Source organism: Aotus nancymaae, unplaced genomic scaffold (assembly GCF_030222135.1).
Source record: "Aotus nancymaae isolate 86718 unplaced genomic scaffold, 86718_ANA_hifiasm-v0.15.2.pri h1tg000058l, whole genome shotgun sequence".
Lineage (NCBI taxonomy): Eukaryota > Metazoa > Chordata > Mammalia > Primates > Aotidae > Aotus > Aotus nancymaae.
The window spans coordinates 49,128,648-49,152,703 of NW_026988472.1; the positions used below are offsets into that span (position 1 = coordinate 49,128,648).

Sequence of the window (24,056 nt, forward strand, 5' to 3'; positions counted from 1 at the left end):
AATATAACCACAATAAACAGCCCTGGCAAGAAAGTTTACATATTGCCAAATATTTGTGTGAAATGCAAACGATTTTAACAAATGCCATATGCTTTTTGTTTTTACAGCTAAATAAATGCTGATATGTGACAAATATAAAAGGGATTCTAATTTTCTGGTAGTCCTCTGCTCTTGGTCTGATGTGCCATGCATGTATAGTGACAGTCCCTTCACATTGAACATGGAGAGGTATTGAAGGGTCTCTCTAAGCTGATACAACACAGCATGGACCTGCTTCTCCATAGACAGTAGGTTAGAATAGAGCTTGTGGTGCTACATACATTTCTTCAAGAAACAGAATTCAAACACTGTAATCAAATAAAATGCAAGATAATTTAGAAACTGTGAATCCACCAGCCTTGCTCCTCCCCAAAACACTTCTCTTTTTCTTTCAGTTTCACAAGCACACCTCATTTAGAGACCCCAGGTGTTCCATTACTAGGTTCTTGCCAATGGTAGGTGAGGAGAGCTGGGAAAGGATGTGCACAACTTGTGGTCATGGGTTGTCTGAGAGCCCATCTGACCCTTAGCAAGGCAGGATCATAACACTAAAGGAACCTTGATCTCCTGGTGTTCTTGTGGATTTGACACCTACCTTCTGGGACTACTACCTGCCTTTGTCTCGACTTGCTGTATTTTGATGTTTAGCCTATTCTCTAAGTAGAAAACAGAATCCCTGGGCGATGATATCCATTTTCCTCATGGTGTCCTGTGTTTCCTTCCATCACATCATGCATAACACGCATTACAGCTTTCCTACCTGAACAGGAGGAAGAGTCCTGTCTTCTTCAAGTTCATTTCTACAGTCCAGGCTTGACAGGTAACATATACTTCATAAACGTTAGCTTAATAAATGAACGATGTACCATACATAACCAATCAAAACATTATAGTAGCTGATCACACACATTAATATAGATTTCGGAAGTCCTCTACACATGCTACACATTCTACATTTCTTCATGATGTCTGCCTTAATTCTATTGTGAAAAATCAGAAGAAAATGCAGCATTTTCACATGGATATTGGAATTCAGAAAAGTTCCTGTGGAGTTATTTTTATTGGCATCTTTGAGGATGTTCTTGGAGGAAGCACGGAAATTTTAAGAGATAGTTTAAAAGAAAAGGAGGACAAATTTGTCCACCAGACTCGGTGGACAAATTAAAGTGTACAATTTAGTGGTACGTGCAGATGTTAAGCAACCACCACCTATGTCAAGTTCCAAACCGTTTTCAATCACCTGGAAAGGAATTCTGGTGCCCACTAAGCAGTCACTCCCATTCCCTCCACCCCCAGGCCAGGCGACCACAGAATGCTTTCTGGCTCTATGAATCTCCCTATTTGGGGCACTAAATGAGATCATACAATCTGTGACCTCCCGCATCTGGCTTCTTTCACTGAGCATGTTTTCCTGATGCATCCATGTTGTAGCACGTCCCAGGGCTTCACACTATGCTACTGCATAGGGCTGGACCACATTGTGTTTTTCCAGGCAGCAGCTGACAGGCACCTGGCTCTGGTCAACCATGTTGCCGTGAACATTCGTGTCCTTGGGGCATCTGGCTAGCAGTGGAATTGCCTGGCATCGTTCTGCCTTTATCCTTCTTTACCTGAGTCTCCTCGTCCCCAGGAATGAAAGGTGCACAGGAAGGGCGGAGGGATGCCAAGGTGCAGTGAGCCAGGACCTGGGGAAAGGAGCAGATGGCCTAGGGCCAGCAGGCAGGGTGGCCAACAAAGTAATGGTCGCACAAGGAGGAGCCTGGAGCCTGCCCATGTAAGAGCCATAGCCAGCAATGACTGCATGCCAGAGCCCTGCTTGGCCAGCACTGTCTGCTTGACAAGCTCATGCTGTGTGCAGGGTGCACACGCTCACTACCTGGCTGCCACTGCAGACTGAGCATTCCTCTACATAGATCAAACCTCTACCAACCATTTGCCCAGTGACAACAAAGGATGTGACATTTTCTGCTTGGAGCAAACAAAGTTACCTTCCCATTCAGAAGCACGTGTATTACACATGTAATCCCAAATAAATGCATGTGATTGGCATCATGTTTCTGTATTTTCATACAGTGTTTTGGACCAGGGTGACGGTGCCCGCCCCCATCCCCATCTCCCAGGAGATATTAGGCAATGTCTGGAGATATTTTGCAGTGTCCCAACTGGAAGTGGAGGTGCTACTGGCATATCTTGATAAAACATAATCAAAATTGTTTTTAAAAATTCCTTCAGGTGCTCATGGAGAGGCCAGCACGGTACAGCACTGAGGCCCCCTGCCTACAGCCATACCAACTCAGCAGCCACGGGAGAGAGGTGCCGGGACACGGCCCCTCCAGCCCCTGTCCCGCCTTCAGGTGGGCGGACACCTTGCCTGCAGCCTCAAGAGACCCCACACTGGTATCACTCAGCTAACTGAGGCCAGCACTCGGGGCCTTCAGAATCTAACACCTTGTCACAGGCAGGCGGGAAACATACCTGGGCATGGGACTTTCTCAGCCAGTGCCTCATCAAATGGGGTAATAATTTGCAGAGCTGTTGCCAGGAAAAATGAGAACCAAGTGACTGAACTTGGAAGCCAAGCAACTGGAGTAAGTTTAAAGTAAGTAGGGGAGTGTTTGCCAAGACATGCTCTTCAGAGCGCTGCTTCTCAGGCTGTTTAGCAGATGTTTAGAATGTGTCATCTGAAAAATGGCTCCAAACTTCACAACAATTAGTAACACTGGATTAAATAAAGTTATTAGAAAATAATAGGCCGGGCACAGTGGCTCATGCCTGTAATTGCAGCACTTTGGGAGGCCGGGGTGGGACGATCACTTGAGGCCAGGAGTACAGGACCAGTCTGGGCAACATAGCAAGACCCTGTCTCTATTAAATAATAATAATAGCTAACACGTATACTGCATCTACCTGTTCCATGCCTGGCTCTCTTCTGAGAGCTCTGAGCTTGTTTGATCCATCTAATTAATAATTTTAAATAATTAATGTGCTTAGGACACTAAGTGCTTCTACAGTAGGTACTGTGTCCGAACACAGTGGGGGTTTCCATGCGTACAGAAGCATGTGAGGGAGCGCTGCTACCATCCCGTTCTCACACAGAGGGAACAGAGGCACTGACACGCAGCTGCCTGTCCAGGTCCCAGGGCTGGGGATTGGCGGAGCTGGGGTGTGAATGCTTGCAGACCAGCTCCAGAGTCTGCAGTTGTCACCGTGAGGTTCTGCTGCCTTTTAATTTGCTGCAGAGTTTGCTAAAAGCTTTGATAAGCTATTGTGAGGCATGAGTGCAAAGATGAAGAACTTAGGATTTATTGTGAATCCCCCTCCCAGAACCTCACGGTGCATCTTCACTGCCATATTCCAGGCTGTACCAGCCAGTTGCGCATCTGTACAATAAATGTCCAGTCGGTCCCATGATTTCCTCACAGCTCTGGGCTGCACGTATCCTGGGCAGCACGCATCCTGTGATCCCCTCTGCCCCACCTTACTGCTAATGGACTTGTCCAGCGGTCTAAGTGCCCATTCAGATAAGGATACTCCAGGCTCAACATGCTCGACAATCCCAGATTTCTCTATGAAAGACATCTCCACATGTAGAAATCCTAAAGATAATTTTCTCACTGACTCTGAATACCCCAGTCACTAAACATTCTAATAATCTGAGATTTTACTGTTAGAAGACTATGTGTTCTCCAACGTGTATTTTTAAAAGACTCTGCAAGCTTGAAATCTAAAGATGACAGTACTTGACTAAAATGAATGCAAGTATGCCAAGATAGTAATGACTTATAAAAATACATGTTACTTTTAATATCATAACAATGTCAAGAAGCAGGGCAGTTCTGCGTGAGCCTCATCCACTGGGAATCAAAATCGGGCCAGCATCCTCATTTCTCTTTCTACTCACAAAACTATGAAGATGGGTATGGGGAGGCAGAAAGTCACAATGCATTCATTATTTCCTCATAGCTTACCATCTCTTTTCTTTTTAAATTCACTTTTAGAATATTCTTTTTTTTTTTTTTTTTTTTTTGAGATGGAGTTTTGCTCTCGTTTACCAGGCTGGAGTGCAATGGCATGATATTGGCTCACCGCAACCTCCACCTCCCGGGTTCAAGCGATTCTCCTGCCTCAGCCTCCCAAGTACCTGGGACTACAGGCATGTGCCACCATGTCCAGCTAATTTTGTATTTTTAGTAGAGATGGAATTTCTCCATGTTGGTCTGGCTGGTCTCAAATTCCTGACCTCAGGTGATCTGCCTGCCATGGCCTCCCAAAGTTCTGGGATTACAGGCATGAGCCACCACGCCTAGCCCACTTTTGGAATATTATTTATCTAGGTGGATTGTTTTTTGCCAATGGTAAACCTCAGCCCTTCTTTTTTATATGTGCTCCTCAGAGGGAACTCCGAAGAATCCCCTTCCCTTTTAAAGTTATATTTATGACGTAGAAAAAATGTTTTATATTATTTTCTTAATAATCAATGACCAATTTTGCACACAAATTTCTTAGGCCTAACCTTTAATGTTCTTTAAAAATAAGCATATATATTATAAGCAAACTAGAAAGCTATAAATTAAAATCGAAGAACACCTTAAAAGAGTTTTCTTTTAAAACCAAGTCTGCATGATTAAATGATAAAAATTACTTGTCTCATATCTATAGAAGAAAAATAGAGTTTGAATGTTTTTGAAATTAACATTTCAGTACTGCCATCTGTAAATGGTAAGCCTGGGTATGCCATCAATTTCCCTTTAGTGTGTCCATGGATCATTACTATACAAAATGAGAGAGACAGATTGTGGTAATAGCTTTTATAGCTGAAACAAGGAAAAAAGGTTACTACTGGAGCACGCCCATAAAGCTGGTGGTTAGGCAGGCAATTATTACTGATATCCCTTCCACAAGCTAATCATGTTTGCATACTCTCTACACAATACCAGGCAAATGCCCAGTTGCTTTCTGGTAACCCAGTTCTAAAAGGTCCAAGGAGCCAATATGGATTTATAAAAATATGTCAAAATAATAAACACTGGTCTTCATCAGCGTTTCCCTAACTGGGTTTAGCGTTCATTAATAAAACACTAGTACTGAGAGATGATAAAATATGTAACTTAAAACACATTTTGGCTGGGCACAGTGGCTCATGCCTGTAATCCCAGCACTTTGGGAGGCCGAGGTGGGTGGATTACTTGAGGCCAGGAGTTCAAGACCAGCCTGGCAAACATAGCGAAATCTCATCTCTACTAAAAATACAAAAAAATTAGCTGGGCATTGTGGCATGCTCCTGCAGTCCCAGCAACTCAGGAGGTTGAGGCATGAGAATTACTTGAATTCAGGAGGCGGAGGTTGCAGTGAGCTAAGATCGCAGCCACTGTACTCCAGCCTGGGTGACAGAGCCAGACTGTCTCAAAAAACCCACAAAAACCAAAAACGCATTTTAAGGATTTCAAGATAAAATAAAGTTGCGAAACTCTTAGTTAAGAAAAGTAAAACAGATTCAAAAAGCTAAACAAACCCCAAGCAGGATAAACAGCATAGCAAACCCCAACAAGACACAGTCAATTTCTTGAAAAGCAGTGACAAAAGAAACTCTTAAAAGCAGCTAGAAAAAATTCCAAAAATTATGTCCAGAGGAAAAATGATAGTAAAACCCACAAATTTCTTGTCAAAAGCTACGCAAGGCAGAAAACAATGAAATCTTTTAAGAATTGAGAGGATGTATCAGTGCAAAATTCTACAATCAGATGAAATATCTTTCAAAAAATGATGGCAAAATAAAGATTTTATCAAACAAACAAAAGCAGAGAGAATTCACTGCCTGCAGACCCGCATTACAAGACAGACGGAAGGGAGTCCATGAAGGGGAAGAAAAGCTTCAGATGGAAAATGCAGATTCCCACAAAGAAATGATGAGTAGCAGAAATAGTAAATACAAAGATAAATATAAAAATATTTTCTTCTCTTTAAAAGAATCATTTTCCATGTAATTGATTACTTAGTACAAGATTAATAACTATGTATTATGGTATTTGTAACACGTATAAAATGTAGCACAAAGAACTAAGAATGGAGGAGAATGAAAGCACATTGTTGCAAGGTTCTTTTATGTGAAGTAAAATATCTTTCAAACTTAGATTGTGATAAGGTTAAACATGAAAACTGTCAGCATAAAGCAATATCCTAAAATATAAAGCAGTGAGTTATTGCTAATAAGCTTACTGAAAAGCATAGTCACGAAAAAGCCCCAATTTATGCAAAAGCACACAGGGACAGAGAAAAAAGGAAACGCAGAGTAAGTGGTACAAGAGAAGACAAACAGCAGGTGGCAAAGGTAAAACCACTCCAGCGAAAGGCTGAGACAGGGACAGAAGCCACCGCGGTCTCCTGGAGGGTGGAGAGCGCGAGGAGGGGGAGGAGCAGAAAAGGTAACTATTGGGTACGAGGCTGAATACTAGGGTGACAGAATAATCTGTACAACACACCTCCCATGACATGAGTTTACCTACGTTACAAACCTGCACTGGTACCCCTGAACCGAAAAGTTCAAAATAAGTAAATAAATAAAAGCAAAATAAATAAAAGGCTGACTGTGAAACTGGATTTAAAAAGCCAGAGTCTTCTCTATGCTGTCTATAACAAACCTACTACTTTGAATACGCGTATATTCTGTTACTGAATATATGTATGTATATTATCCTTATATCTCATATATGTTATATATTGATTATATGTCATGATATATAGTTTTTGAAAATATGAACAGTCAGTCCTCTGTATCCACAAGTTCTGCATCTAAGGATTGAAAATATTTTTAAGGCCAGGTGTGGTGGCTCATGTCTCTAATCCCAGTACTTTGGGAGGCTGAGGTGTGAGGACTGCTTGAGGCCAGGAGTTCGAGACCAGCCTGGGCAACATGATGAAACCCAGTCTCTACAAGAAATATAAAAATTAACTGGGCATGGTGGCTCACACCTGTAGCCCCAGCTACTTGGGAGGCTGAGGTGGGAGGATCGCCTGAGCCTGGGAGGTAGAGGCTGCAGTGAGCCAAGCAAGACCCTGTGTCAAAAGAAGAAAAAAGAATGAAAGAAAGAAAAATATTAAAAAATACAGTAAACATTATTTTAAAAATAATATAACAATTATTTACATAGTATGTACATTGTATTAAGTATTCCACGTAATCTATGATTTAAAGTTTACAGGAGGATGTGCATAGTTTATATGCAAATAGGACACTATTTTATATCAGAGACTTGTGCTTCCCTGGATTTCGGTATCTGCAGGGGTCACGGAAACAATCCCCCATGGATACTAAGGGATGACTGTATTCTATTCAGCTTACAGTTCTCTTCCTTTGCAACTTCCTCCATTCCTTACCTCCTCAGGGAATCTATGGAAGGTATTTCGGAGGTAAAGAAAACATAAAAGAAACAAAACATTGAGTGATTCCTGGACACTAAGTGCAGATGCCTTTGGTAGAGAATTCATAAGTGAACTCAACACCACACGATGATGCTGGTCTGTTGGAAGGAGATGGAGACAGCTAGACATGAGGCCCCTCCAGGAGACAGAGCATCATCAAACTGAGGTTGCTGTTCAGCTGTTCACTTAAAACACCTTTATGGGACTTCAGGACACACTGAACCCTGTATTAAATTCTCTAGAAGATAACACCAGGAAGTAATAGGCCCTGCTCATGAGGACATGTTAGCCAAGGAAGTGCTTGGACGGGCGTAGTAGACATGCAGGGAAGGGAGGGACTGGCTTTCCAGAAGGCTCCCCACTCAGCCCTGTCCTACCCCTCACTCCCACACAACCAGCAATCAGTGATCCCAACGCACTCCACACTCCCTTCCCATGTAATCCTAGTACAGTCTGTTTCTTGAGGAACCCTCTTAAAACTCTGACCTCAACAGCCTGTCTGGTCCAATAGCCTACATGCAACTGCCACATTCTATCAAATTTCTCCAACATGAATACTACCATTTTTTTAATCAAAGAAAACCATGGTGTTTTGCATCTTTCATGAACAAGTACATGAGCCAGGCGTTTTAATAAATACACCCTGGTACACGTTACATGCATCTGATATGCAGAGAAACACAGAGATACTCCCTAAAAGCACTGAATAAAGTTGAAATATTCACAGTGCTCTCTATACCAATTTGTCTTGTTTGGCTATGCTGTTTACTATCCTCCCCATTTCTGAAACTGAGCTTAACAGATGGGAGATATACCTAGATATGGCAACAGAAGGGGAGAAAGTTCCAGAACCATGGAGCAGTGGTAGGCACACGTTTTCTCTAAAGGGCCAAATAACAAGGATCTTGGACTTTGCAGCCATCGTGGTCATGTGTACCTGGAAAGCACTGGCAAGCTGTAAACAAATGGGTGTGTTTAGGCAAACAGAGTGTATGTGTCCCAATAAAACTGTCTACAAAAGCAGGCTGCTAGCCAGCTGGCCTATGTGCAGTAGTTTGCTGAGCCCTGCCTCGGAGCAATATCATATTAGATTGATTAAGCAGTGCACCCCTAACACATTACTAAAGTAAAGCAGATAACCAATGTGACCCTAGACAACTAACATGCAGCAGCAGAAGTGCCTTATTCCAGAAGTACAGCAGGTCTGACTTGGTTACTTAGAATAGCCATGCTGACAGGCCCACAGGTGCCTAAGGGCAACCTTGGCACAAGTTTTGATCTCTGGATGCTCTCACAGCTCCCACCAGGAGTCCTGGGGGCATGCAACACCACTTTTTGTTAAGCTGATGCTTTAAGAACACAAGCACAAAACGCCTTATAAAAGCGTCCAAGTCTGCCAGGTAGAGTGGGTCATGCCTGTAATCTCAGCACTTTGGGAGGCCAAGGCCGGTAGATCACCTGAGGTCAGGAGTCTGAGACCAGCTTGGCCAACATGAACAAACCGAGTTTCTACTAAAGATACAAAAATTAGCCAGGCGTGGTGACGCATGCCTGTAATCTTAGCTACTCGGGAGGCTGAGGCAGGAGAACTGCTTGAACCCGGGAGGTGGAGGTTGTAGTGAGCCGAGATCACGCCATTGCACCAGCTTGGGCAACAGAGCAAGACTCCGTCTCAAAAAAAAAAAAAAAGTCCAACTCTTCTGAGTCTTCATTATGTGAAGTTGGACAGACTAGTGTTGTCAGTTTGGAAATGACACCTTTAATTTTTTTAAGTTGCTATTAAAATGACAGAAGTTATGCATGTTCATTGGGGAAATTTTAAGAGGTTCTCAAGCAGGGGTGATTTTGCCCCCAAGGGGGCATTGTGCAATGTCTGGAGACACTGTTGGTGGTCACCATACCGAGAGGGTGCTGCTGGCATCCAGTGGGGGATGCCCAGGGATGCCGCTGAACCTCCTACGGTGCTGAGGATGGACCTACCACAGATAGTTCTCCAGCCCTGCCTGTCAACAGTACCACAGTTAAGAAACCCTAGTGTAAAAGGAAAACGTGAAAAGTCTCCTCTTTCCAAGTCCTGTCAGTCTTAATGCACAGGCAGCCTGTTCTAAGTGTCTTCCACAAGTTTAGTATAGCTGTATTCTAACTTTTAACACAAACGTAGCATCTTTTAATTGAGTCATGTGAACCAAATATCAACTGTTTTCATTCCTAAAATTCTTGAACAGCAAGGCTGGTTAGGCTTCATCTAAATACAGTAACTCCTCACCTTCTCATTCAAAAAGAAAGTGTCTGTTGAATGTTATGTCCTTTTTATAACTGAACCATCACATCAGCCCCACTTGTTCTCATTTTGTAGATAAAAAGACTGCTTTCTGAAGAGTATAAATGAACTGGCTTCACCGCTAACAAGTGCTAGGATTTGAACCCCGAGTTCTGGCTTCATGTTGAGTGCTCTCATTGTTTTAGACAAAAGCAATTCACAATGTACACTAATTTAGATTGAAGTGGGTAGTAACTTACTTCTGCACAATGAGAATAAACAGGAATTGGGCAACCGAAACACAATTATTAGGGAAATCTTAGAAACAATCTGCATATGTATAATGTACCCATCATAAATCATTCTAACCCCTTCATTCTGGTATCCTTTAACACTTTTAGTTGGTGTGAAATTTATGCAATCACTTGGATTGTACCTACAAACAACTGCCTTCAATTAATTTTTTGATTTTCTATGATGCTTTTTTCCTGACTTGGGTAAGTCTTGGCTATAGCTAGTCCACAGTGTCTACAATACTGCAGCTGGAACAGAAGCGAGTCATTACAGGGTTTTGCTTTTCACTCACATGTACATCTCTTTCACTATGTAAAATTCAGATTCATAGATTCTTAGATCAACACTTAATATCTTATTTATAGATGAGGAGACCAAGCTCCATGAAGACCAAGAGTGTTGGTCATTCCTCTCATCAAGAAAGCAACAGACTGCATGGTCAGATGAGTGAATGAATTTCACTTCTGATCTGTGGAATTCAGTTAACTTTTTGAGAATGAAACCTGTGCAATTCCCAGATACCCTGATTACTGTTAAAATCCATTCATTATTGGTGGATCCTGCCTTCAATATGTAAATGCTTCCCTAGTTGCATTACAGCTACCAGAAACTTGCAAAACAACTCACAACAATATTCCTAATATAAATGACTATAGAATCCTAGTTAAATACATACGATGCTTTTGAAAAGTGTGGAACCTTACATCAGGCCTCATTTTGTGTGATTACAACTGCTGAATAGGAATATTTTTCAATTCATAAAATAAACGTTGCCACCCTTGTAAGAATTCTGCTCCTCAGTGCCCTTTCTTGTTATGCGACAGTGATTAACTAGAATACACTCAAGGTGTGGGTGACGTTCGATCCCCTAAAAACCAGGGCCCGGGAAGACATGTAGTTTGGCTCTCTCTGACACGACAGCTAACTCGTGAGGGTTTCTTCTATCTGGATTTTACGTGGCTGAATCGCAATGGTGCTGCTTTTATGCCCATGGGCCATGGCCACACAAAGGCAGTTTAGAGCATGAAATCATCAGGAAAGCAAACACTTCAGGCATTTCACTTGAAGCAAGACCAAGAAATCTGTTTCATTAAAAACCACTTCTACCACGATGAAGCACTTGGACACAAACCCTGTGAGGCGGGCAGGTATTACTGACCTCTGTAAACTAACAGCGCAGGCCATGCAAGGACAGTACACCGCACGGGGTGACAGCCAGTGCAGGGTCTAGCATTACCTCTGTCAATAAGACTTCTGTGTCTGCTATCAGAAAGGACTACTGAATCTCAAAACAGAAAAAGAGGGCTCACCATTTAAAAAGTTTCCGGCTGGGCGTGGTGGCTCTCGCCTATAATCCCAGCACTTTGGGAGGCTGAGGTGGGTGGATCATGAGCTCAGGAGTTCGAGACCAGCCTGGCCAATATGATGAAACCCCATCTATACTAAAAATACAAAAACTAGCCGGGCATGGTGGTGGGTATCTGTAATCCTAGCTACTCGGGAGGCTGAGGCAGGAGAATCGCTGGAACCCCGGAGGTGGAGGCTGCAGTAAGTCGAGACCACGCCATTGCATTCCAGCCTGGGCCACAGAACAAGACTTTGTCTTAAGAAAAAAAAAAAAATCAAATGTGAAATATCTTTGCTGACTGGTGATCAGAATTTCCAAACTACTAGGGACTCTGATGGTCCCCTTTGACTTTAGCATCTGGGTGTGGGATGCTGAGGTTACAAAAAAAATATGGAACCTCATCTTACCAGATCAGAAATTTGTATGTTCAAGGATATTATGGTGCAAAGAGACACATACAACACGTGTGTCATGCTTCATGTTACATGAGTTTAGCCTTCCCTAACACCCTGACCCCTCTGCATCACCATCCCCTGACATCTCAAAGACAAGGAGACCTTTTGATACATTGCCAGGGGGACTGGAATCCAGGAATGATCCAGGAGGTCTGACCCTAAGTCCCATCAGCTTCCTGTTACGCCACATGATCTATCTTAAAATCAAAAATATACACAACCCAAAAAAGGCAACTTATTCTTCTACTAGTTTGCATTTTCTTTTATCTCACCTATATCTTGTTTGTACATCTCAACCACACTGTACTCATATGCAGTGTAAGTCATCTTTCTCTTCTCCAGATTCCAGTATGGCCTTGTTTTCCAGAAATTATACTCTAACAATGCAAGCTAGCAAACTCTGTGAAGCAGCATGATCCTGGAGTGAGGCTGTCCTCAGCTAAATCCCAGTTTCTTGCTGAGTGCTGTGTGTCCCCAGTCAATAACTTAACCTCTCTGTGCCACTAAGTGCACACAGTGCTATATAGTTACACTGTATGAATTCACACATTCAAATATAGGTAAAGCCATACATATAGGCTTGTAAAAGACAATATAATCATACAGCGAGAATAGCTAAACTCACTGGTCACCGGAATGCTGCTGTGTTCCTTTTGTTTTATTAATATTCTCAGACCTTAAAAGCAAACATAAAAGCAAGATGAAACTTTTATGTATTTTTACCACAATTTAACACATAAAAATTTAAAAACCAAGATGAACCTGTAGACATTTTCACCAGTCCCTCCCAAAAGAATAAATTTGAGCCATTTCTTTAAAAGGAACTTAAAATAATCATACAAGTAAAAGTTTCAAGTGAGTAAAGCTGTAGTTTCAAATGGAACATAATATTTATCTGTGGCTTTCTTAAACGGAAACATATTACTTGGTTCTCAAACTGAATTTTTTAAATGAGCAAAAGTGTGTTTGAGAAAGGAAAAATGAAAAAGGTCAGACGAGAAAGAAATTCAGACTAGATTGAGCTCTAGCAGATGTTAAAATTCTTCAAGTTTTTGTTTTTGTAAAGAGAACGTTAAAATATGTTAGCAGCCTCCACATTTAAGTGGCATTGTTCTTGCCACATTTAGTTATATGCATACCTTATTTAACAACATCTTCATGTCATATTTCCCAAATCTCGCCTTTCTCTTTTCCACTATTCCCACTTTAATAGGAAGCAGGCTGCTTCTTCATGCAAATATCACTTCAAACACAATTTCCAAAGAGAAAACACAATGCCCCATTTCCTACAAAACCCAAATACAAGAAAAATAGAATTTAAGTCTGACTCCTGGTTTAAACACAGCCTGATTTGTACTGAGCCTGTTCAAATTTATCTCGGGTCCTAAGATCACCCTAATGAATAAAACAAAATAGGTTAAATGTAAATTACATAGATACCTACAGTAGAGTTGGGTGCATATATTCAGAAGTTCTGGGCTGGGCGGGCTGGCTCACGCCTGTAATCCCAGCACTTTGGGTGGCCGAGGCGGGCGGATCACAAGGTCAGGAGTTCGAGACCAGTGTGGCCAATATGGTAAAACCCCATCTCTATTAAAAATACAAAACTTAGCCGGGCACTGTGGCAGGCGCCTGTAATCCCAGCTACCCAGGAGGCTGAGGCAGGAGAATCGCTTGAACCCGGGAGGCGGAGGATGCAGTGAACTGAGATCATGCCACTGCACTCCAGCCTGGGTGACAGAGTAAGACTCTGTCAAAAAGAAAGGAAAAAAAAAAAAAAGAAGTTCTGAGACTGATCTTCCTGACAACAAATTAAACACTATGAACAATGTGTTGCCCTTAAATGATATGGTGAAGATGTCCTTTAAATGAAAGAAGCTAATGGAGGAAACGGATGCTATGTGGATTTAACTTTTAACAAGTCACACTCAGTCCTCACTGCAGAGAACAGATCTTTGCAAAAACAACAACAACAACTTGAAAACACTGCAGTTATAAGTATGACATTTACATGACTTTACAGAAATATCACAGATTAAAAATAGAAGACTGCCTTTTAGTTGGCTATAAACCTTGTCCCAAAAAAGTATAGAAAAAAAGAACAATTTTGAGAAGTCTTCCTCAGTTTGGTTCCTCCATTATACAGAGATTTACCTCCTAGTCAATAGGAATAGACAGTTCCTTAAAAGGCATGATAGGAAGCCACACTTTGGAAATACAAACCGGAAAGGAAATGTACCTGAAAAAGCAAGATGCAAATGGGTTGGAGTTTTTACACTCTGCATCTCCTACTGAGGAAATGCCCCCTGAGGGCTTAAGCAACTGGGATTGGTGCTTACAAGCAAAATAGTGACAAATAATGTGTAGGACAATGTGATTAATTAGGTAGACAGCTTGATGCACCTACTCAGACCCCTGGAAAAGCCCACGGAGTTGGGCAGAGCATCAATAGATGTAAGTAAGCTTGTCGGACTCCTTAACATTTTAACCAGATTAGCAAATGTGATTTTTTTTTTTTTTTTTGAGACGGGGTCTCACTCTGTTGCCTAGGCTGGAGTGCAGTGGCGCAATCATGGCTCACTGCAGCCTCCATCCCCCAAGCTCAAGTGATCCTGCCACCTCACCCTCCCAAGTAGCTGGGACTACAGGCATGCACCATCAAGCCTGGCTTGTACTTTATTTGTAGAAACAGGGTTTTGCCATGTTGCCTAGGCTGTTCTTGAACTCCTGGGTTCAAACGATCCTCCTACTTCAGCCTCCCAAAGTGCTGGGATTACAGGCATGGGGCACCATGCCAGGCCTGCAAATTTGTTCTTGAAGGGCCATAGCAAATCCCACTCCATGGGCCATACAGAGTCTGTTTCATGGACAACGGACAATGGGTATAGCTGTGTTCCAATGAAACTTCAACTATGTACAGTGAAATCTGAATTTCATTGAATTTTCATGGATAATAACATATTATCTCTCAATTTTTTTAGCCATCTAAAAATATTAAAAATATTCTTAGCATGTTGCCTATACGGAATTAGCAAGGTCTAAATTTGGCTTGCAGGATATAGTGGGTTAACCTCTGCATAAGATCACAGGAGTCACAGTCGGACACCACTTTTATCACATCTCACAAAAACTTAAACCTTCAGAAAAGCAGTATGGCAGGCCCTCAAAAGAGTAAACAGAATTACCATGCGATCCAGCAAGTCCACTTCCAGGTATACACAAAGGAACTGGAAGCAGAGACTCAGACATTTGTACCTCAATGTTTACAGCAGCATTATTCATAATAGCCAAAAGGTGGAAGCAACCCAAATGTCTATGAATGGGTGAGTGGATAAATGACATGCTGTTTATATGAACAATTGACATATTCAGCCTTTAAATAGAATGAAATTCTGGCCAGGCGCAGTGGCTCATGCCTGTAACCCTAGCACTTCGGGAGGCCGAGGTGCGTGGATCATTTGAGACCAGGAGTTCAAGACAGCCTGGCCAACAGAGTGAAACCCCATCTCTACTAAAAAAAAAAAAAAAAAAAAAAAAAATTAGCCAGTGTGGTGGCATGCACCTGTAACCCTAGCTATTAAGGAGGCTGAAGTAGGAGAATTTGAACCTGAAAGGTGGAGGCTGCAGTGAACTGAGATCATGCCACTGCACTCCAGCCTGGTGACAGAGCAAGACTCCGTCTCAAAAAAAAAATTGAAATTCTGATACAGGTGTGTGAACCTTGAAGAAACTACACTAAGTGAAATATGCCCAACAGGAAAGGACAATTAATGTATGATTCCACTATATGAAGTCACCAGAGCAGTCAAAACAAGAGACAGAAAGTAGGATGGTGGTTTTCGGGGGCCATGGAGAGGGGGAATGGGGAATCAGTGTGTGAAGATGAAAAAGTTCTGGAGGTGGATGGTGACTGTACTTAATGCCACTGAACCGTATGCTTAAAATGGTAAATTTCATGTTATGTGCATTTTACCATAAACAGAATTGCAACGAAAATTGAAACCTCAATGCACATATGTCTTCCAAAGACCCCTCTGTTGGTTAAAGAAAAAATCAGAAAGATCAAAATAGTTATGAGAGTGAAAATGAGCATCAACCAGTTTGTTTTCAAACTAGCAAGTCAAGAATATATTTTAATCCAGATTCAAACTCTTAACTAAAATTAAAAATGTACAGGACTCAGTTCTTTTCAGATTCAAAAATGTCATTCTGATCTACTTCCCAGTAGAGCTGGGGCCTTTCCTAGAAACAGTCTCAGAATCTTGATAGTTTCTGGAACATCTGAATGTTCGTCAAACTTAGAAATTCTCAGGACTGCTTTCATCCTTGGAGAACTGAGCTATGCAGCAGCAGAAGGGCACACTTCAGTTCATTAAATTTGTATTAATCTACATGGATGGGAAATGGGCTGGGTGTTCTTGTTAAATCAAGGCGAATCACAAAAGTCATTCAAAAAATTAACAAATTATGCTGTTGTATGATGTTCAGAACTGTGCTTGTGGTTGTTAGCAAAAACTTCAAAAGTCTAAGAAAAACAACAGATATTCAGGTCTAATTAGCTGCGTGTATCATTTCTCTGTACCTCAGATGAAAACTGAGAGTCAGAAAAAAAGGAGAGGGGGACAGAATTTAAGCAAAATTCCTAGTCTAGGCCATTTCCCTTATTTTAAAAAGCGGGGAGTCAGTGAGAATACGACAGTGATATTAATGTATCTTCTCTGCAGAAGTCTCCGGATGGCTGGTTCCCTATATTCTTATCTCCTAAGAGCTTCCAAGTCCCTACAAAAATGCAAGGAGGTATTAACCGACTTTGGAAGTGCTTTGAGCACCTTGAGTTTCTGAAAGGCATCTTCCTGACCTTTGGGTACCCCTCGCTGACTGCACCACCATCTGTCTCCCTAGTGAACAAATCCAGCCTCCAACTCCACATCCCAGATGTCTCCAGCCCCTGCCCTCCGGAGCTCCTCACTCATCCCTGCACGGCCTGCATGACTCGGCCACCTGAAGGTCCAACCAGCCTCTCAAGCATGACATGCCCACAGCAGAGACCTCCACCCACCCATTCATGGCATCTTGCCCCTCTTCTAGCCTGTGGTCTCCATAAGTCACACGTCCCTCCCACTCCGTGCTCACATGCCACACCTTCACTCCCCTGGCCAGGACACATGCATGTCCACTGACGTTCTGCGTTGAAGACTGTCCTCAACCTGTCCTCTCCCCTTCCTGGCTTCACTGAGCTATGCTAGTGGAAGGTGACGTTACCTCCCTGCCTGGGACCCAGCTGGAGCCATCACAGTCCATCCCTCAGCTAGCCACCAGCCACTGGTTAGTGTGGGAGGAAGCTGCTGCAGGGTTTCACGTCCACACTCAACCTCTTAGTATTATTACAGCCTGCAAAGCACTGTAGGGTTTGCTCACTGCACACACCTCTGACCTCAGCTCCCTGTTAGTCACTCGCTTCCCCGTGCTGGCCTGGCTAGTCTTTTCCCTCAGGCTCCTGGGTGCCTGGCCTTTGCATGTGCTGGTCTCTCCACCTGAAATGCTCCTCTCCTGGCTCTTCCAGCTGCATCTTATAGACTTCAGTTCATCCATCTCTTCCTCACAGAAGCCTTCTTACTGCTAATGTGGAATCCCCTCCAACCCATGTCACCCTGTTTACGGGTTACTGTCACAGGATGTGTTACTGTCATCAAATTATTTTGTTTCTTTGTTCCTCTGTTTGCTACTGGTCTCCAAAATAACAGGCAAGCTCCATCAGGGCAGGGGCCTCTGCAGCCACAGCACTTAGCTTCGAGGGTGCCTGACTCAGGCAAGAAATTTAATAAACAGCTAGGTAAGTACGAGTTCCCAGATAAATATATGAACTTAAGAAAGTTCAGAACCCAGGAACCCGTAGTGGACACCAAAACTCCATGGAACAGTGCATTTTTCTTCTTGAGGGCTCACGGCATCTCTAGGTCTTGCAGGGCTTTTATAATGAGCATGAACGCCAACCGTAAAGTGGACAGGGAAGTAGAAGCCACGTGGTACCACATCCCTCCCAACTTAATGGGTAGAGCAGATGGGCTCGCTGGGGGAGCCATCGTCCCCATTTTGCCTACATTTAAGAGATTGATAGTATCATAATGTAGAGCTTACAACTGAGTTAGTCTGACACACATGCAATTACTAGACTTCGCACATTACTGGGAGGTCTAACAATAAAAAGATAAATGGCAACTAGTTCTCGTGAAGGCTCCTGCCTGATTACCGCCAGGCACTGATTTACTTGTGCACAGCAGCAGGGAGCAAACCAGAGCTCAGGTGGCTGACGTGGCACTGGAGAAGAAACATCCAAGCACAGACATCCAAGCACAGGGATATAAGTCGCAGCCGGACTTACATCCCTTGGATGTCTGAAGGACAGACATCCAAGCACAGGGATGTAAGTCGCAGCTGGAAGGTGGCGCTCTGGGCCTCACTGCACCTCTGTCTCCATTGCTGCCTACATCATCTCCCAAAGTTGATCTAAGTCTGCTCCCAGCCCCATTTCAGTCACTGTCCTCTCTATTGTAACTACAAACTTTAAATATTACGCAGACGGATGAAGTACGAGTGCACACAGGGTCACAGCCTTTTTTCAGAATGAAAATAACACTGAATGTATGAGAGACAGGGTAAGTGTGAAGCAGTTTTTAAAAATGCCTTGAGGATAGGTGTGGGCAGCAAGACGGGAAGGTAGAGAGGGGAGGTGTAAATCTAGAGAGATGAGCAAGTGAGATGTCTGTGCAGCTTTGCTTAAGTTAACTGACAAATGGGAGCCAGGAGGGATACACCCAGGTGTGGACGGTGCTGGGATCACTGGGGGATTCCAGGCTGGGGGCCATCCTCAGAGCAGAGGCCTGGGCTGGCCCGCAAAGTATTAGCAGATGACTGCATATTCGCATGCTTTCACTTAAAACAAATAAACACAAAGTAAGACATGTAGGTATCAGTTTTTATGATTCCCAGTCAGCTTTTACTGACTTTTTCAATGAACAACAATGCTCAGGCCAGACTTGGGGGGGTCCCACTGTCCTTTCATAGAAAACTCAAGTTATATTTGTGTGATGCTTACCTGCTTAGAACATGCATAAATCCTAAGTCATACGGGCTTACATCATGAGTTTCTAAATAGTTAACAGTGATTACTCATATTTCAGAGTACTGAGAAAGCTCAAGGTTAAAGGGCTATCATTTAAAATCTCAAATGAACGCAGGAAAATCACTACCGTACACCAAGCACCCTCAATGCTTTGAAGACCCTTTATGAAATTCAGGCATCTAAATTCTGAACCTACAACATGGCTTAATTATTTTCACTACAACCAGTGCCTCAATATTACAAAGGAATATAAAGTGGAACTCTGGAAATAATACCCTAATCCACTGACTATATTAACTAGCGAATAAAAATTCATTTATGCACATAGTTTTTTCTTAGATATAGACAAAGTGAGATATAGTTATGAAATATAAATTTTTAAATAGCATATATAATACTCAGAGAAATTTTATTTTATTTATTTATTTATTTTTGAGACAGCGTCTCACTCTGTCATCCAGGTTAGAGTGCAGTGGCATGATCTTGGCTCACTTCAACTTCTGCCTCCCAGGTTCAAGTGATTCTTCTGCCTCAGCCTCCCAAGTAGCTGGGATTCAGGCATGCGCCACCATGCCCAGCTAATTTTTTTTTTTTTTTTGCATTTTAGTAGAGATGGGGTTTTGCCATGTTGGCTAGGCTGGTCTCAAACTCCTAACCTCAGGTGATCCGCCTGCGCCGGCCTCCCAAAGTGCTAGTATTATAGGCATGAGCCACCACACCTGGCCAGAAAATATTTCAAAAGCCCACCTAATACTGATCCTTTCATTCTAGTTCCTCACCTACCTCCGTCTTCAAGGCTCAGTTTAAAACATATCTCCTCCAGATTGTGAAGTCAAGCCTCCTTAATTCCAGGAGGCACAGCCTGATTATTGCCTCCTTGGGCTCCAGGGTATCATGCATGCAGTGCTCAGAAAGAACCTACTTCAATGTGCTCTGGTGGTATCTTTACATTTCAGATGCCACCTCCCAATGCAAGACTAAGATCCTTCTATGTATATGTATTTACCTATCTATTCCAGAGGTTCTCAACAGGCAGCGATACTGCATGCTGCCCTCATGGCTTCCTGGGACATCCGGCAATACCTGGAGACATTTTTAGTTGCCCCAACTTGGGGAGGGGGGGCTACTGGTATCTCCTGGGTCCTGGGATGCTGCTAAACCTCCTACCGTGCACAAGACAGCCCCACCACAAGCACCTTCCAGCTGCAGCTGACCACGGTGCAGAGCTGAGTGGCCCATTCTATCCACCTTATCGCCACGAGAATGTGTCTACTCCCTCAAACTCAGTTTTCACTTTTTACGCAAGTTTAATCTTTCTGGTTCCTCTCTTATCCAAAAGACACCTTCGTGATACTGGCAGGAACTCAGTGTTGCTTATACTTTCCAGCACTCCAAGGGTCTTTGAGCATCACTGCAGGAAGCGTGACTCCCACAGGCCAGCAGTCTAATGCATTAATGTTTCTGTTTTCTGAAGCTACTGTGTTAACCCCTCCACAAGTAACCCTCATGCCCCCACTCTGTGGGTCTCCCCAGATCAATTCCCATTGAGAACAAATATACTCTCCTAAATTTTACTAGAATAAAACACTGTAGCTATGCCAGTTGGTTATATTAATTGACAGGTGCAGTAATATTGCTACTGATATGCAATAATCACTACACAAATGTGTATTTATATACGACAACACCTTCTTCATCACAACGAAAAGCACGGGTGCAGGTGATCTGAGTCAAAGATCTCAGCGAACCTGACTTTCTAACTCTTGAGAGGGCACATTCCACATGGGCCTGTCCTGTTCTGCTTCCTGAGGACTTCCAGAGAATCCTCCATGGAGGGATGGTGGGGAAGGGGATAAAAAGAAGACCAAAATGATCAAAGACGCACAATGGACTCAGGACTTATAAGGCATCTCTTTGAAATGCAGTGGCCCAACAGCTAACACTACCTCATAGTGCCCACCACACCAACAACTAGCCTATTCAGCCAGAAACGAGCGGGTTACATTAAAAACATGCTGCCTTGGAGCTGTTCATCCCATCTCCACCATCACATCTTTCCCACTAGATTTCCAAGGCTCCAACTGGTGAATGTGGTGTCATATAGATGGAGTCCAAACGGAAGGACTTGTCTTATATGATTCTGCACCTCCATGCACATTACAGGTACTAAAGTTCACCATAAGTGTAAGAAGATCATTTATCACAAAGCAGAATTTCCAAGGGCTAGGTCTATCTGCATTTATCTCTTCTTAATTTCTATGGGGTAGACACCTTCATTTAACAGTATCATCTTCGCCAAATGGAAATTTACCTAACAGGTCAACAGGAACATTCAGAATCCATACACTGGGGAAACAAAATTATAATGATTTACAAAGCTCCCTGGAAAGCAAAATACTCTAAAAGGCTTAGTAATAATAAAGGTGTCGCATTTGCATAAGTTTTAACAGCACCATTGCTGTAGGAAAACACAGTGCAAATTTTCCTTATTGGGTCAGAACATGTTATTAAAACAAAATCAGGGACTTCTTATTAATCAGCTCAATTCTCTAAACCACTATTCACTCCATTCAACCTACATGATTATAAGCTTCTCAGTAGTTTTAAGTGAGTTGATGCCTAGGGAAAAGCATTACGTTTGCTAATTTCTACAAAAATTCCAGGAGGAATGAATTTCTCTGTACTGTCTTTTAATTGGCAAAGGTACACTAAAGAGTGTCATTTTCTTTAGAAAAAGTTTTTTTTCCCCTAACCCAGTGCTATTATATAAAGGGAAATGTGGCTTTACATATTTCTCTAAAACAAACAAGAATTTAAATGAACCTTAGTTTTCTAATAACATGGCTCAAAATTACAAACAAATTTTTCAAATATAATAACATTTAAAAATATTCAATACTTTAGCACTTTGTATTCTTTTCTGGTGGGTGGGGGTACACACAATTGTATAACAACAATCTGAAACTTACAAGGCACAACCTAATGCAAATACCTAAGTGATTTAATATATTCGCATTCTTGGTATCATAATACCCAAAATATCATCCATGGGGTACATTTTTATCCACTAGCATGTAAGATTTGTGTCTGGTCTGTTCATGGCTGTCTTCCCTATGTTTCACATAGTAGATGTTCAATAAGTGCTTGCTGGTTCAATGAATGTGTTACTGAGACATGATGTGAATGCAGATGACTGAGGAACCTAAGTGTTCACCAAGAGCCTAATATGTGCAAATGTTCTGCAAGGTGCTATGCAGTGAAGAATAATTCACAGAGCTGGAAGATAAAGGCCTTCCCTGTGCAGAAAACTCCCAAGATAAACAACATGCACTCCTGTAAAAAGATACCTCCCAACACCACATGAGATCATCTCTGGCCAAGGATGGGAAAGGGAGTGAAAATGCTCACAGTCACAATCTTCATTACTCCCTCTAATCATTAAAACACAGTTCATAGTCCCATCAATGGACAAAGAAAGAGGCCTCTGGTCATGTGGCTAAAACTCAGAGTCAGTAATGAGCAAGAGACAGGATATACTCAAAGCTGGGCATGCAAGGTAGGACAGAGGCATCCTTTGTAGTGGCTATCGCTACACCATCTATGGCTCTGTTATCCATAGCCTACAATTCTGCATCGAGCATGTGATTGCTTCAGTAATGCCAACTTTTCACCAGAATGAGGATAGGGACTAGGGTGGAATCTCTTCATCTATTGTTATCCCTTCTTCCCCTTTATCTTTTAAGAACAAAATACTGAATTTTACATGGGTACTCAGACACAAGAAAATACAATGCTGTGGTTCCCCCATCATGAAGCAGCAGTTTAGGGAACAAGACGTCCCTCATCCTCACCTCGAAAGCTACAGAAAGGTGTATTCTAGGCTATCAGCTATTGGTTGATTTATCTAACTCAACTTCCAATCTATCTTCCAAAAAGGTTAAAATGTGCTAACCAACGTCATATAACACAGGGGGAAGGGGTAAAGCATTCGACCTATACATGCGAGTGATTTCCTGGTCAGAAACCCAGGTATTCCCAGAGTACTTATACCCTAGCAATCCTAGAGTCCACATGAATAATCGGGATCACTATCTACAGCTGCAAATGACTTCCTGGTCAGAAACTCAGGTATTCCCAGAATGCTTACACCCTGTCAATCTCAGAGACTGAATGAACAAGGATCATCACTTCAAATACAAGTTTGTAAATTTGCTATTCTGGATGTGGAACTAAATGTTAAGTTTCTGGAGCCCTGGGGTGTTTCCACTACATAAATAAAGCTTGAAGTAAGCCCCTTCATCAAAAGAGGTTTCTGCTCTTTGGCCAGTGTCAAAGGAGGCAGCCCTGGGCTTAATTCCAGGCGGTGGCTCTTACTAGTTTCTATAGTCATGGTGCAATTATTTCATCTGTTTGAGACCTTTTACCTTAAGTGTACATGGGAATAATCATTGTTATCTCATGGGGATGCTGTGAGGACGAGAAAAACAGTAAAGACTGAGGACCTGGCTCCCTTCCAAGCCAGATGAGCCTTGACTTCTCTTGGCCAATTCAGGTTTTGTTTGGTTTTTCAAGACAAGGTCTTGCTCTGTCCCCCAGGCTAGAGTGCAGTGGCCAGATCCTGGCTCACTGCAGCCTCAAACTCCCAGGCTCAGTCATCCTCCAACCTAAGCCTCCTGAGTAGCCAGGACTACAGGTATGTATCACCACATCCGGCTAATCAAAAAAACAATTTTGTAGAGATGGGGTCTTCCTGGGTTGCCCAGGCTAGTCTCAAATGCCTGGCCTCAAGCAATCCTCCTGCCTCTGCCTCAGAAAGTGCTGGGATTACAGATGTGAGCCACCAAACTCAGCTTGTTGATACACTCAAAATGGGAGCTTGGAAAAGAGTTAAGATGAGGCCATCAAATTTGAAGATGGCTCAACATTAAGCCTTACAAATCATCAGATTTACTCACTTGAGTGTTTGAAATGTCTGGTCTTGGGTTTAGGTTGGAATTTTATCACTAACTGTGAGCCTGTGATTTGTAACTCTCCTTCCTTTATTTGTTACATGACAACTGTGGTCTAGATATGCACGAGCCAACAGAAATCTAAGGCACGCCTTACATATAATTTTCA

The 24,056-nt window shown here is 42.6% G+C and overlaps 1 protein-coding gene across 6 annotated transcripts in view; it reads right to left on the minus strand.

The window, feature by feature from the left end:
* Window positions 1-24,056, minus strand: part of TBL1X (transducin beta like 1 X-linked) — a 247,265-nt gene that overhangs the window by 77,542 nt on the left and 145,667 nt on the right. The window lies entirely within an intron of this gene.